The sequence below is a fragment of the Mixophyes fleayi genome, chromosome 3, assembly GCF_038048845.1.
Source record: "Mixophyes fleayi isolate aMixFle1 chromosome 3, aMixFle1.hap1, whole genome shotgun sequence".
Lineage (NCBI taxonomy): Eukaryota > Metazoa > Chordata > Amphibia > Anura > Limnodynastidae > Mixophyes > Mixophyes fleayi.
The window spans coordinates 221,082,938-221,100,365 of NC_134404.1; positions in this window are offsets into that span (position 1 = coordinate 221,082,938).

Below are 17,428 nucleotides of genomic sequence, written 5' to 3' on the forward strand. Positions count from 1 at the left end.
GACTTGTCTTAGCAGGAGGTAATATGTCCTCCTGTCCCTTTAACCAATCTGGGCTGATTCATGCAGCCTGCACGTGAATTAGCCCAGAGAGGTTTAACACCTTTAACATTGCTGCCTGTGGCAGGGGGGGAGTATACTTCCCCCTTGTCCACAAGCTGCCAGGAAGAGGGGGGCTCAGCCCACTCTCCTCCGCTGATGCCCCTCTGTCTGGGGCAAGAGGTTTATCTTTTAAATCTCCAGCCCAAACTGACTTCCAGGGACTGGGCGCCGGGGGCTGGCTCTGCTTCATGGCCAAAAATAGTACCAGGACAGGGCAGCCAGATCCCAGGGCAGCAGTCCCTGCCCTGTCGCTAGTTGAAGCTATTTGAGCTCCAACTAGGGACTTGGCTTCCTGGGAGGCGCTGCACCTCTTGGACCTATTTGCTTCCAGAAGGCTGGTTGTTAAGTCCCTCCGGAAGCCACTGAAGCTGGCTGCCGTAGGGTGAAGGGGAACCAGGGCTGCCTCTGCAGCCTCAGCACGGGGTTTGTACTTTTTCTTTATTTTACACATATACAGAGCAAAAAGGGGTGAAAATGATAAAGAAAGGATGAATGAAAGAAATAGGGAGGAGGAGAATACTATAGACAATCGGTAAAATGAGAGAAATACCTGAAGGGAAGAAAGGAGGGGGGGGGGGGCGATTAAAGGATGAGGAGGAAAGGTAAAGAAAGAAAAGCTGACAGAAAATATAGGAGGAAAACAAATGGGAGACAAGTAAAAAATGAGAGATAAGAAATAAAATACAATTAAGTAATATTAATTAATAGAAAAGATACAAAATCCTATCTGATTTTGGAGCAGCTCCTTCATCCAAAAAGTGCGGGAAAGAAAGGACCCAGCATTCCATGGGAAGTAATATGAAAAGAAAACTATGCCACTCCCCATGGATCCTAATGGCTCGAATTCAGAAAAACTTTAAGCCCGAATGGGTAAGTGCCTGAAGTTCATAACCCAATGCTTTTAAGTGCTTTCAGCTTATGGTTTCACTTAACATTAATGTTATAATAATCACGTTATAAGGGTTCGAGGTGTCTGATATTTCTATGTTTAGACGATCGGTATACTAGTTTTATTTTAATTCACAATTTTCTTTATTTTTGTACACTACTTGCTTATGTTTTTAATATTTTGCTGCTGTGTTTCAAGTTTCATGACTATTTCAATGTGATTTAATAAAGGTTAGTAACTTTTATAATACTCTAGTATCATCAGTGTACCACATATTCGCAACCAGTTTTCGTTTCCTCTTTTTTTTTTTATGTTACCTTCTACTGCTACAGGGGAGACATTATGGAAAGTTGAAGGGACACAGGGGACATGTGGGAAAATGTGAATACATAAAGGAAACATGAGAGAGTAATAGAAACATGGGACAGATCAGGGAAAGGTGAAGTAACACAGGAAACATGAGGGTGAGGTGAAGGGACAAGGGAGAGGTTGTTATTGGACATAAGAGAGATGGCAGACACAGAAAGGGTAGCCTGCATCATTTAATATGTTTTATAATATACTATATAGTGTTCAAAAGCATCTAAAATTATTTAGACTGCACCCAGCCCGCCATTCATTTTTAATTTCCATACCAGCACTTCGACCACTGGTCTAAACAACACTGGTGTTCATTCCCTGTGCACAAAATATCCAATGTGTACATGAAGCCTGGATGTCTGCCATTGGTTTCTAGAGCAAGATGGCAGTGCATCGCAGGCCCCATAGCAAAATATTGGTAGGGGCCCGCAATGCTGTTCTTGCCTCCATACCCACAACCTCTTCTGAGCATGCGCTGACAGGCACATGCGTCCAAAGCGCATGTGCTGTTCAGAAGAGGTCTCCTGGAAAGTTGAGCCACGTTTGAACTCTCAAGGGCTCCCCCAACATTAAATCAATAGCAACCACATTTAATAAATAGGCCTTTTAACCTCTAATCAGCATCTTCATCACTTTACAAGCCCTCACATTTAATACAGAGTCCCCACATTGTATTATTAAACCCTACAATATATTGGTACCCTCATAAACCACACATTCTATAATTAGTCCCTACATTTAATAAAAACAGGCCCCATATTAAATGAATCCCCCCACTTTCTGATAGCTTACACAATAGCTCTCAAATTACCTTAATACACTCCCCCATACTGCTTTACAATGAGTGACAAAATGAACCATGTAGGGCAATGGGCTGATCCTAGCTGTAAGAGGCATTGGCAAGACATTTAATACAGTGGCTGGTACCTGGGCAGGGGCTAGCCACCAGGAAGAGCCTCAAAAAACTATCCACCTATAGGCCAGGGCCAATTCTCTCTTCCCACTCCAATACAACTGTGGGTGCAGAGTGGTCCCAATAGTCAAGCTTAGAGGTGCAGGCCAGTATGAGAGGTTAGACAGAGTGACTGTGTTCCTTGGTAAGTATGGAGTAGTTACATCAGTGCATCTAGTTTTTCAGAGCAGTACAAAAACAAGATTTTTTTTGTGGAGCAAGATTATTGAAATTAAATAAAGGTGAGAATATGCTGTATTTTCTGATGTGCTTCTTGTTGTGCTGAAGGACTTGATTATTTCACCAGCTCAGAGCTGTCAGATTTCGAATTTCATCCTCTACTTTTGATGCACCTTTCATTTGTACTTTGGTAGGAAAGTGCATTTCTGTAATTTTTCCTACTAGAAAAACAGCTTCAAACACAAAAAGAAACCATTAGTAAAGGCAGTACCAATATCTCCTTAAGCCATAAATGAGGCTAAACCGAGAAGTATGATAGGAGAAAAATGGAAACGTTTAATTTAATGAAAGTGCTAGTAGGGGCTGGACTTTTGATGGGATGTTTAAACTTTTGCATAGTGCGCTTCTGGAGATTATTCCGCACTTAATTTGGTGCATCCGATTTATAAACGAGGTCTATTGCATTTACAAAGTCAAAGTTGTTGCTCTGTCTGTTCAAATGGAGAAGAGAAACATATTTATATTATTTTAATTTATATTATTCTGGAACTGAAAACCCAACAGGTTTCTACTGAGGGCTCTGCCTGGATATTATGCCTGGAGTTAGCACATACGGGAAGTCACTCTGAGGCTTCAGTGCGTATGCGCCACTCCCCCTTACCCCCACACTTGTTTTGTTACCTGCTTTGCTCAGTCGGGTAATTGTAACCTAATGGAGCATGTTCCCTGCACTTACTGGGCTTATTCTGTTCCGCCAGCCCTGGCTCTACCCTGCATATGCATACAGGGGACATGTGCTGCAGATGGGCCAACATCTCTGGGCCCCTCTTTCTCAGGACCCCGTATCAGATGTATGGGCTGCTCCCGCGGTAGTTCTCAAACTGTCGATAATCTTTTGTTTAAATGTTTAAACGTTTTTAATAAAGTTTGAAAAAATAGTTATATACATTTTTATAATTGAATGCAATGACTTCTATTAAATAAACAAGTAGCTTCTCATAGAAGAACTGACATTAAGTATGTGTGAATTGTTTGATAAAAATTTAAGTAGCCGTTGTCAATAATCATATTTAAACAGTCTATTTTTGCATGGCCCCAAGCTTCACATTTTTATAAAATAAATAAATATATTTTATCCCATTACTAAAAATGATCATGGACCTTTCCATGCTGACAGCCAACCCGAGTGCCCCCTAACCTTCACCAGAAGTATAGGTGTATAGAAAATAAGTACAAAAGATAACTGCAGAAAAAAAGTGAAACTTTAGATGTGAGATGAACCATGGAGCCCCTGGATAATGAATTGCATGGAGCCAGAGAGTACATTTAACTATTAGGGTAACTATTATATTAACTATGCAGCTTTACCAATATAAAAAGGAAACAAAAACCACAACAAACAATGCAACAATGTTGCCTCTGCAATTCAGATGCTCTAGACCTGACCTATATGGTTATTAAATTTAATATAAGTAGTTTACCATTCTGGCACATACAAATTCTAACCTGCTTCCACTGGAGAATTGAAGTTTGGATACAATTTAATTAGTTAATTAAACATTACAGCAAGAACATAGACACACTTTTAAAAGGTATATGACCAATGCTGATAACCAAATCTGTTTTGCAGAAGTAAATGAGGAAGCTGCCCAGAAATGAAAGGACGGTTCAAAATTGGTTAAGGAGAAAAAATTTAAGTGAAAAGTTCAATGTTTCTTTATTTGAACACAACATTTTCATAGCTAATAACATGCTAAAATGTAGTCTTGTGAAGTGTTCTTTTTCATGTCTGTCTTCTGTATTGTGTAGCACGCCTGCTGTGCCTACAAGAGTTGACTAAATCTGCATTTTTACTAGGGAATTTAAGTAATGCATAGTATAATAAATTGGCTAAATGTCACATTTTCTGTCCGCCCACAACAAACATCCCCACCCTCATGTTTAGAAAGAATCAGTCTATTTACTGGTGCGTTAAACATACTTTCCTTCACCCCTGTTAAACTGTTGCTCAGGAAGACATGAAGGAGGGGACAGTCTGTAACATTTTCTGTGCTGTACTGTGGGCTGGCTTTCGGTATTAGAAGTGTGGAGTTTTTCACACTGGAACATTTACCCAGTTACATATTTTATGTTCAATGAAGAAATCTCTTCGTGGACTTTTTAATGCATAGCGCACAAGTATCACAAAAGGCTAAATGAAATAAAATGTTTTATAGAGCTTTAAATGAATCCTATCACAGTAATATATAAAAGGATAATTCCATTCAAAACTAAGGTAGATTTCTTGATTTCTGATCCCCCCCAATCCCCGCTAAAATTATAATCAACATAATAAAGGTTTACAATGTGTAAATATAAAATTATTAATGCACACTTTTCTATATGCTCTGCAAAAAGGTAAATGTTTATTCTAAGTAATTAATACATCATTATTTAATGAATATATTATTTACATGTTATAGTTCATATAATATCACCCCAGAATGAATGCATATTGGTGGGGGAAGGTGGTGTTTTCTGTGGTGAGTGTTGGTGTTTTCCACACAGACAGGAATTAATGTTAATAAACATTTTATCCACAGTGGCATGCCACCCCTGCAGTTCTGCTGCTCTAGGTCCAGTCCTATGTGACCTGCCCGCAAATGTGGGCCTTGTCAAAAAGAGGAATTCAGAATGGATTTTTAACTAGTGTTTCTACTTGCGTTTATTAGGTTGTTGGAGGTCATCCCTTTGATCTCAATGTGTAAAACTTGAGGATGCACCCCGGAAAACTGCAACACGACGTGAATGCAACCATTGCAAGGTTGCTCAGTGCCCTTGGCAAAGATTCAACCTACTGCCCCTCTTCCCCCCGATTCCCACTTTCTAGCCCCTCAAACACTTGAGATTTGTAAAATAAAAATGGTAACTCTTACGTCCTCATGGCAGGCTGGTAAGACTGCAGTCCAGATGCACTGATGCCCAGATGTACTAATGTCTGATGCAGAATACTGTCCAGACTTCACTACTGCCTAGGAGCAAATGCAGGATTTCTAGAGGGGAAACTCCAAAACTTTCATAACAAAGCAAATAAAAACATCATCACTCACCTGCTACATACTGTAATGTTCCCAGATGCCCACCAGCTTTTCACACATGGGCCCCCTGCCCACCAGCTATTCTTACACATGCCCATCTGCCCACCAGGTCTTCTCACACATGCCACCCATACCCATCAGCTTTTGTCACACATGCCACCAACATTCCACCATCTTTTCACATGCCCCCCTACCCATCAGCCTTTCTCTTATATGCACCCCTGCCCTAGGCACGCTTACCAGCTTTTTTCACACATGCCCCTCCCCACCAGCTTTTCTCTCAAATGGCCGCTCTGCACCCCAGCTTTTCTCATAAATGCCCCCTGCCAAACAACTTTTTTTCACACAGGCCCTCTTGCCCACAATATTTTAATAAATAAATAGCTTAATCCTGTATGTATGTATGTCATTTAAATTACCTTTGTTTATGTGTTAATGTATATGCAGATGTATAATTTATTATACTAATAGATAGCAACAGGGGAGAGCCAAATAGTAAGCAAATACTAAACAAATAAATGGTTTCTCAGACCGGAAGTTCCTTTAAATTAATAGTATGTTACTTGTGAGAATTTCTGAAGGTAACCCTCCCATAATTTTTTCCAGCCACCCCCCACCCATATTTTGTAGCCCCCTTCTTCCCCTGTTTTCTTCAGCTAATTCTTCCCAATATTCTCTAGCCTCCTCTCCCTGTTTTCTCTAGCTCCCTCTCGCTCCATTTTCTCCAGTCACCTCTCTCCACATTTTCTGTAGCCCGCTATTCACCCCATTTTTTCCAGCCTCCTCTCCCTCCTATTTCTCTAGCCCCCTCTCACCTGCTTTCTCTGTGTTAATGTAATTACCTTCTTTTCTTCTTTTTCTCCTCTTGTCCGCTTCTCCGCTTCTCCACTGCTCGCTTCTTTGGCTGTGTCACAAACACGCTCTCAGCTGCCATGACTTTGGGGGCCTGCAGTCTCTCTTTACCTATCACACAAGGTATAGACCTACTGAATCGCCCCCAAACAGCTCTCACACCTCACACACTTCAGGTTTGCCACCACCTAAATGGGCAATAGGACCCCAATATACTGTCCCACACTGGCATACCAGGCTTCTAGCTATCCACAGACTAGCAAGACCCACACCAGCTTCACACCTCTAGACTGTTACACAAATGTAAATGCAAGCACACACAGCTTGTTAATCAAATGTATCAACAAATCAAACACTGGCATTCAAAGGGTTAGCTTGGCCGAGCTATTTCTTTTTAACAAGCTAATGGATTCGTTAGAGCAGGGGTGTCCAACCTTTTAGCTTCCCTGGGCCACATTGGAAGACGACGAGTTGGTTTGGGCCGCACATAAAATACACTAACACTGACGATAGCTGATCATCAAAAAAACCATAGAAAACATAGTTAACATATTAAACTTACTTGGAAATGGAGTTAGTAAGAGTTAGTAAACCTGTTGCAGAATCATGATTAAAGCAGTAGTCCCATTACCAGCTACAATTTAACTTACCTGCATCTGCCCCTTAGTGGGGTTCGTGGAATTAAATGCCAAAAACTTTTTTTTCCTCTCTTTCTGCACCCATGAATCATTTTTTTTATTGACCAGTTTGAAATGGTCACCGATATAGGTAGCATCAGGAGGACTAATAGAAATCTACAGAGATTTAAAGATAGGGTGGTGGGAAAAATGGCTCATGGAGCAGCCTCCGATGAGGGTAACAGTGGGTGATATTTTCACCCTACTCAGCACTGCACATTTAAAATGGTTTAAAATATTAAAAATACAATTATCTCTTAATATTTATATTAGATACATACAGAGAACACAGCTAGTTCCTAATTGCATGGTGCAGAAAGTCCAAATTCAGAGTAACAACAATAAGATACTGGATAATCTTTCACTGCTGCTGATAGTTTGCGCGGGTTACTCCTCTGTGCTGCGCTACGCAATGGATGTTGGGTGTGATGATGTCACCCCCAACATTTACTGCGAGCGCCACACGGAGGTGGAGACCAGGGGGGGAGCCGGAGCGCCAGCTGACGTGACCGCAAGGTGAGTATTTTTTTTTTTTTGCAGGATTTTTTTTTCAAGCACTGCACCCTTGCCACAACCAAAACTCCTGCTGGGCCACATTCACAGGCATGCTGGGCCGCATGCGGGCCGTGGGTTGGACAACCATGCATTAGAGTATCAAGGACGCAAGATATTAAATTATGAATTTAACATACAAAAGTCAGGGCATACAGATATAAAAATAAATAATTAATAAACAATTAATTGATTGAGATAAAATACTCAAGCAAAACAGTTTAAAATAAAAAGGATTAGATTCATGAATGCATGAATGGTCTACTCTGTACCATGGGAGATTGGCAAGGAAGATGGACAGATAATCAATATGAATTGATTTACCAAAAAGTCTGACCCCTTGCTATACCTGGTCTGAGCCTTTTATAGACACCTCATCGCACCTCTTTCTACCCCCAATCACCATTTTCATGTTGCCTGATTTACTAACTAATTCTATTATGTGATCTAACTTTTCTGTAGAGCGTCACATTGATCCAATTGTATCATTAATAAATTCCCTATGTCCATCTTTTGATTCCAAACATGATGAAATTTTGACAATGTGACATACCTTTTCCAAAGATATGTGATTTTAGCTGTTCCCAGATACCACCAGTACCTGTCATTCACAACCCTGGTGTGATTTCTGCTCCTCAGTATGGAGTACCACCCGGATTCCCCAAAATATGAACTATGAAGACATTTTTACTTTGAAGCTCATATCTATATACCTGTATAGGCCTTCAAAATGATGCCTTGGGCTGCAATGATGTCCAGCTGTGACTGGCCCCATAAAGTCTATTCAGGAGTCCAAAAACTAACTTGTGTCAGGATATATCTCACAGCAAGAGCTCTTTGAAGCTGCCACAGGTGACACTCCTATCTTCTCACACTGGAATGTGCAAAACCATCAAATACTCAGACTTTCTTTCTTCACATATTACACTTTCATAGCTGAACTTATTAATGGATTCATTTGATATAACATATTTACACTGCAGATATGATTCATCCCTTATAAATGACTGTAAGTTCCCTATGTTCACGACCAGCGTCGGACTGGCCTGCCGGTGAGCCGGTCGATAGACCGGTAGGCCCCGACGCTGGTTAGCCACGCCCCTGCCTGGTCCGTGGTTCCAAACAGGTGAATATGTGATTTAAGTGCAGAGAGCCCAGACGCGACTGCGGCTCTCTGCACATGCGCAGTACAGATGAGTCATCACATGACTCATCTTGGAAGAAGAACCGGAATAAGAGGACGTCCTGCCGCCCAGAGGAGCTACACGCAGAATGCAGGAGCAAGCAGCAGGTTAGTAAAGTGCGCAGCAGCGAGCAGCCTGTCATTTTGAAGGAAAGGGAAGAGAAACAAATGTGACATAAAAGATGAGGGGCAATGAGGGCATGAGAGCGATGGGCAATAAGGACATGAGAGAGATGGGCAATAAGGACATGCGAGATGCTGAGGGGCAATAAGGACATGAGATGCTAAGGGGCAATAAGGGCATGAGAGATGCTGAGGGGCAATAAGGACATGAGATGCTGAGGGGCAATAAGGGCATGAGAGATGCTGAGGGGCAATAGGGACATGAGATGCTGAGGGGCAATAAGGACATGAGATGCTGAGGGGCAATAAGGGCATGAGAGATGCTGAGGGGCAATAAGGGCATGAGAGATGCTGAGGAGCAATAAGGGCATGAGAGATGCTGAGGGGCAATAAGGGCATGAGAGATGCTGAGGGGCAATAAGGGCATGAGAGATGCTGAGGGGCAATAAGGACATGAGATGCTGAGGGGCAATAAGGGCATGAGAGATGATGAGGGGCAATAAGGGTATGAGAGAGAGGGGCCAGAGCAGCATGGCACAGGGTGATGAAGGGGGGGTCAGAAGCAGCATGGAGGGTGCAGTGTGATCATAAGGGGGCACAGGATGGTGATGAAGGGGCACAGTAATGTGTGTGTGATGGCACAGCGGGCTTGTGACAATGTAATATGTGTGTGGTAGGTGGTGGCTAACTAATGGGTGCTATTTTGTTTGTGGGGTGATGGTGGGGCAATTTAATTTTATAGTGGGGACTATTTAAGATGGGGTGGTTTGGGGGCTATTATTTAAATGTGGGGTTGAGTTTGAGGAGCATGAGGTCTATTTATTAAATGTGAATATGAATTATTTAATGGCAGTGACGGTTGCGGTAAATCTGTATATTTATTATACTTAAATGCTATTTATTGCTGGGACTGTCTGGAGGGAGGGAAATAGGTTTATTTATTAAATGTGAATACTATTACTTTAATGTTGGGGCTGAAGGAAGGCCTAAGCATTAATTGTGGGTCCTATTGATTTAATGCCAGGGCTGGTTGGAATTTTCTAATTGTGCCCATTTTTTTCCAAATAGGGAACATTCCAGGATCCAGACAAGCCGCAACTAAAGAAACCAGCAGCCACAGGTGTTGAGTGACAAGAACAGGTAGGACAGTCTGTCAAATCTTCCAGTGGGACAATCCAGATTTTTTTTTTTGTGACTGTTCCGCCCAATCTAAGGGTCAGGTCAAGACTGTGTACTCTTTATATACACACTGCATTTTTTATATACGTACAATACTGTGGTGCTAGCTGTCCTTCGTGGGCTGACCACTCCCCCCTCTAGTGTCTGATCTTGCCTCTATGATGGCTGGCCACACCCCTTTGGTGGGCCCCTAGCGTTGCAGTCCCCCGGTGGGCCCTTCATGTCCCAGTCCGACACTGTTCACGACAGACTGCCAGACTCCTCTCGCTGCCAAGAGCTAGGCACATGGCAGATGCAGAAAGGCGATGCTGCCTTATGGCCTTGTGGCAGCACCACATTTATTTATACCTAAGTCTGCAACATGGGGAAATAGTGGCCGTGCGATCACACCACCCTGGCTGCCAGCTAAATAACAATGTCTCATTCAGAGACATTGTTAGTATGTGTACCTGGCCCCAGTGCCATCCCACCCAGAGCCTGACGCCCTGGGCAGCAGCCTAAAGCTGTCTAATTGTGGCACCGGCCCTGAATGCAATGTTTCCGAATGCAGGTAAAAATATGAGTGGATATGTTGACAAATACCCAAACCCATCCGAAATTAGAAGCGATAGAGGGTAGGGCTAGGTAAGTACCAAGCTCAAAAGAACTTTGGAATACCTAGTACTGTAAATATACAGGCATATTGTGTACAATTGATCTGTACCTTTTAGGATGTGTGCATTCACATCCAATCAATTACGCTATCCATTTAGATCCCATCGCCACCGTTAAACGATATTACTAAGTACACATATGCATCTCTGCATTCTTCACTAGAGCATCAAATGTGCTACGTTTATAATACACTTTAACTATATCCCAATACTTATCGTTGCCAACTGCACAATGACAATGACTACACCCTTTTGCGAACAACTATAAAGTAATATATTATTTGGGTTGCCAATCCACCTTATTAGTTATTGATCAAATCAGTGTATGATGTCAATAATGGCTATTTTTCATTGTTTTAATGTTTTGTATTTCACTTATGATTTACATATTGACATAATAAATAACACAATTATATGATCACATTAACACTACGCAATTCATATACTGCTGGATCTATTCTTTCTACATTACTAAGGTCTGGACTCCCTTCTAGATCCAAAGCAGTAATCCTATTTAGCCCTAGGTTAAGCAATATGTGCGCAAGATCTTTCCTATTTCTGCATATGTAGCAGAGTTGAAACAGTTATCTGTACGCTATCAATTAGGAGAGGGTCTCTCAGAAGCAATATGAGACACGCTGGTGTGTGGTATACACAGTGAAAGTATTCAAAAGAGATCATCTGAATCAGGGTTGACATTAAGCCATGCAGTGTCTATTGCAATTTCAGTGGAGACAACACCAAAGGATGCCTCAGTTAAAGCAAAAAGGCTTGAATGTATGATACACAAAGTGTATATGAAACAGAGAATGTCTTGTTTTTAATGTGGGCAGACGTCACATGATGCAGGTCACTGCTGAATTAAAGCTAAATAAAGCAGGAAGTGTCATAGAAAGGAACATATTGAAAGAATATGCAGAAAGAATGTACAATAAGGTGATTAAACACAAGGTGAACGACTCAGGAAACAGGACAAGTTCAGGAAACAGAAAATGATTTATCCTGTCTTGAATTGCACATAATTGTGACAAACTGCCAAGTAATGTGGACTACCCTTGAAGTGGCGGGTGTAAAGTTAAAAATGGAACAGGACACGATACGCCCTTTCAGTTTTTACCGCAAGAGAATATTGCATGATATTTGTGGAATTTACATTATGAAAAACCTCTGTATTGTTGAAGACCTATGGAGAAAAAGTATATAAACAGAAAGCACACAAATTATATCTATATGTATTATAAAATGGAGGACTGGCATTCTATAGTTGTGAATGGATAAGAAAAATTCAAGTTAACTGGCAGTCTATTAAATCATTTAAGGTGTCAATCTCTAAAATATCAAATAGTGAAGCTACTGTTAAGAGATTAAATCAATTGATAACTTGATGCACAAGCCATACTTGAAGTAAAGACAGCAAGCATTATATTAGATAAAAAAAGCTAAGCCAAAATTTCACAAAGCTAAAACTGTACCATATGCTATTCAACCAAGGGTTAAGTCAGAGCTGAAGAAACTAGAACATTTTGCATTTTTGTCACCTGTAGAAATGAGTGAGTGGATCACGCCCATAATTAGAGACATGAAAACAACAATTAATCCAGCACTGCACACTGTACAATAACTGCTATTAAAGATTGAGGATGTTTTTGTAGCTCTGTCAGGGGTGCACAGCTTTACAAAAATAGATTTGGTTCCACAAGGTCTGGTCTCCATGGGCTTCATACCATAATCAACCCCTACTTCAATTCTAGTAGAGGCCGGTCCTTTATTGAAATTATTGAAATTATCAGATTTGACTACTCCTTCTTGTTAAAGGCGTGAACTCCTTCCCCCAATCCTTCTAATTCTCTCCCCCCCCCCCACCCCCTTCTTGCCCTACACATTTCCTTATTCCCCCCTTCTTTCATTTTCTTTTATTATTTCTCTCTGTTTTGTTCAAGATAAAAACAACATCTGCATGGTATGAGATTAACACGCAGTCAAATTTACGTTGTAAAAGCACAGTGAGAAAGTGTTGTACATCGTGTTTATTTTTATGTACAAATACTCGTTAATGTACCTTTTGAGGATTTTGTAACATTGTTAAAGACAAGATGTTATTAATAAAACGTACTTTTAAAAAAAGAAATAGATTTGGTTCAACTGTATTTACAAATGGGAGTTGAAGATACATCAAAGAAATACTTGTTAATCAACACAAACAAAGGTTTACTTAAATACACCCATCTTGTCTTTGGAATAGCTTCAGCTCCAACAATTTGGCTAAGAGCCATGGATCAAGTAATACCTGATACTCAGTGCTACCTCAATGATATTATCAATACAGGAAAAGATCATAAAAATTGTTTAAACAACCATAAAAGTGTACTCATCAGCAGGGCTGCCAAGAGGAATTCAGGGCCCGGGTACAACAAATTCATGGGGCCCCCCCTCATAGTCAGAGTAAACCCCAAAAAATTTCGGAGGTGTGGTCATACATTCAGGGGCGTGTCTCCCCATTATATTTCCTCTGTGACTCTCTCCCCCATTATCTTTTTTCTGTGACTCTCTCCCCCATTATCTTTCCTCTGTGACTCTCTCCCCCATTATCTTTCCTCTGTGCCTCTCTCCTCCATTATCTTTCCTCTGTGCCTCTCTCCCCAATTATCTTTCCTCTGTACCTCTCTCCCTTCTTTATAGCACTGCCCCTTTCTGTTTTCCCCCTTGCCTCTCCGTTTCTTTGCTCACCTTATGTCAGCTTCTTTCTGGTCTTTACTCTTCTGTCTTCTGCCTTCTCTTCTCTCTTCTTTCTTCATGCTTGGTCCTCCTGGCTGCGGCGCTCCTCACTGACTGACGGGCGTGACTTGATGACGTCACGCCCGGCAGTCAGTGTGAATGAAGCAGAGAGGAGGAGCGCAGCTGTCACATGAGTATGTATTTTTTTTTTCTTACAGCTCCCCCCACCAACGGTCGAGGCGGTCCCCCCCCCCCCCGCACGGAGGGAAAAAGAAAAAAAAATCTGCGGGGAATGAAAAAGAAAAAATTATTTTGTTAATTAACAGTGAGGGCCTGGCCCGGGCCCCCTGGCATGGCCGGGCCCGAGTAAAATGTACCCGCTCCCCCCCCCCCATCTTGGCGGCCCTGCTCATCAGATTGCCTGTATGTGAGCTGAGAGTCAAATGAGATGAACGCTATTACTTTAAGGAAGACATTTCTTACTCTGGACAAGTAATTAACAAGTCCAAAGACAAAGTTGAAGCAGTGCTGTGAGCACAACTACCACAATCTATGGCCCAGTTGTTATCTTATCTAGGTCTAGTGAATTATTGTCACAAATTTCAGCTTCAAATATCAACAATATTTTATCCATTGAATGCTCTCTTACAGAAGGGAGCACCATGGAAATGGTCTACAAATTGTAAAGGCTTTTGAAAATAAAGAAGCTGATCACATCAGACAAAATACACACACACTGAGACATGACTGACTATGACCTTATGGAATGGTGGCAGCCAGGGGCGGGCTGGGCCGGGGAGCAGGGGGGCACATGCCCCCTGGGCCAGGCCACAAAAGAGGAATTCAGGCTGGTCCCTGTGGTGTGTACTTAGTGACTGGCCCATCCCCCAGGCCAGCCACCTTCTCCAATTGGCCGCGGCGCTGATCTCCGTCCCGACTCAACTATTTGACCTCTTAGTGTCACATGGGGTTGCAACACGTGATAGGTGCTGTCGAATGTGTGAAGAGATGAAGAACTGCACAGTGCGCCGATGAACCAGGTGAGTACCTGAGGGGGGGGGGGAGTATATTAATATAGTATGTGGTTGTGTCAGTATAATAAATTAATGTGTGTATATTAGGCGGCCAGTGTATGAATGTATGTGTGTGTGTGAGAAGGGGCCAGTATATGAATGTATATGTGTGTGAGAAGGGGCCAGTATATGAATGTATGTGTGTGTGAGAAGGGGCCAGTATATGAATGTATGTGTGTGTGAGAAGGGGTCAGTATATGAATGAATGTGTGTGTGTGTGAAGTGGTCAGTATATAAATGTATATGTGTGTGTGAGAAGGGGCCAGTATATGAATGTATGTGTGAGAAGGGGCCAGTATATATATGTATGTGTGTGTGAGAAGGGGTCAGTATATGAATGTATGTGTGTGTGAGAAGGGGCCAGCAGGGCTGGATTTATCGTTAAGCAACCAAGGCACCTGCCTAGGGCCTAGCGGCTCTCGGGGGGCACAGCTGGGGGGGACAGGAGCAATTTTTGTAAAAAAATAATAATAAAAAAAAATTCGGCCCCTCCCCCGACTCGCGGCACAACCCCCCCCGCGACTCATGTGCGGGGAGGGGGTGCCGCGAGTCGGGGGAGGGGGGGTCGGGTGCCGCGAATCGGGTCCCGGCAGCCTCTTCTCCTCTCAGTGTCTCAGTTATAGAAAGAGAGGAGAGGCTGCCAGGATCCGACGAGCGATCACGTGACTCTTTTTTTTTTTTTTATCTGTTTGGACTGACCGAGGAGGAGCAGCGCGCCGGAGAAGAAAGGCAATAGAAAGTTAAGTAAAACAACGGAGGGACAGAGGTGGTGATGGTGAAGGGGCACAGAAATGGTGATGGTAATGGGCACAGAGGTGGTGATGGTGAAGGGCACAGAGGTGGTGATGGTGATTGGCACAGAGGTGGTAATGGTGATTGGCACAGAGGTGGTGATGGTGATTGGCACAGAGGTGGTGATGGTGATGGGCACAGAGGTGATGGTGAAAGGGCACATGTGATATTGTGAAGGGGCAATAGTGACAATGAAGGAGAACAGTGTGATGATAGAGGGACAAAAGTGACAAGAGCACATACTTGGATTTATGCATATTATTTTTGCAAACAACTTAAATAAGTATTTTTGCCCTGACTTCAATATTTATTAAGTTGTTTTGACCCAACTACTTAAAAAAACGGGACTGCTTGGTAATTATTTAGGGGTGCCTTCTGCAGCAGGGTGGCCTTGCTCTTTTCACATGTTAGGTACGCCCCCAAAGATGCAAGCCACGCCCTCACCTCCTTTGGCGGCGCATGCTTTCATATCTACTTAACTATAGAGGTATATGGTAGGCATGCGGCGGCACATGCTTTCACTTCTACGTAACTATAGGGGTTTATGGTAGGCTGCAAAAATATAGTTCTATGGATTGTTTCAGGGAGGGGGCCCAAAAACAGTATCCTGCCTAGGGCCCTATGAGGTCTAAATCCGGCTCTGGGGGCCAGTATATGAATGTATGTGTCTGGGAGAGGGGGCCAGTATATGAATGTATGTGTGTGTGTGAGAGGGCGGGGGGTCTTAATATAATGTAGGAGGTAGGCTATTAATTTAAACAAGGAGGGGCTAGTTATTGGGTGCTATTTTATTTGTGGGGTGATATTTAATTTAATAGTGGGTCCTATGAATTTAAGATGGAGTAATTGGACCTTTAATTTAATTCTGGGGTGGTGAGTTATTAATTGATTGTGGGGCTGTTTGGGGAGAATGAGGTCTGTTTATTAAATGTGATTATGAATTATTTAATGCCTGGGATTGTTGTGGGAAATGGTTATATTTGTTAAATGTAAATGCTATTTAAATTGTTGCTGGCGCTGTTTGGAGGGAGGGAAATAGGTTTATATATTAAATGTGTTTGCTATCTAATGTCAGGGTTGGTTGGAGGGAAAGAGATCTATTTAGCAAATGTGAATATTATTATTTTAATGTTGTGGCTGGAGGGAGGCCTAATTATAAAATGTGGGTGCTATTGATTTAACATTGGGACTGGTTGGAGTTTTCTAAATTTCATGTACCCATTTTTTTTCCAAATAGGGCCTTCAATATTCCATGATTCAGACAACCAGCAAATGCACTAAAATAACCAGCAGCCACAAGTGGTGAAAGTGACAAGAACAGGTATGAGAGAGCAGGACAGTCTGCCAACTGTCCTGAATCTGGTGGGACTGTCCCGAATTTGGGTAACTGTTTTCCTTAGGACAGTTGGGCGGTATATCCCGCTTCACTGTGTACTGCTCGTGAAGGCAGAACTGTGTACACCTAACAGTAGTGCACACAGTATTGCCTGAGTATTTATCTAAAATGATAACCATGCATAGGGGGTTACCCTGTCTAAAGTGCCCAGACCCCCCAGAGCCTTAATCCAGCTCTGGGCCTGGGCATAAATATATATATATATATATATATATATATATATGGATTAAGCAACACTAAAATAGCCTCTTTTTATAGAGATAAATATATATTGTACCAAAAATCACCCTTTAGGGATGGACTGCTAATTATGGGCCAGTGCTGTGTGCTTGCCCTCCGGGCTAAAGTCTGCAAGCCCTCCCCTGGTGGCAGCATTATAGTATAGACTACCGGTTGGCAGTGAGCGACCAATCGCATTTGCATCGAGATCCTGTGTCCGAAAGTAATTACACACAAATTGATTGTGAAGATTTAAGTATTTTATGGGGAATAAAGAAATTACACCAGAATCTTTATGGACAGGATTTTATATCAGGGGCGGCATGGGAACTTAGTGGTTAGCACTTCTGCCTCACAGCACTGGGGTCATGAGTTTGATTCCCCTTATCTGTGTGGAGTGTGTGGGTGCTCCGGTTTCCTCCCACACTCCAAAAACATACTAGTAGGTTAATTGGCT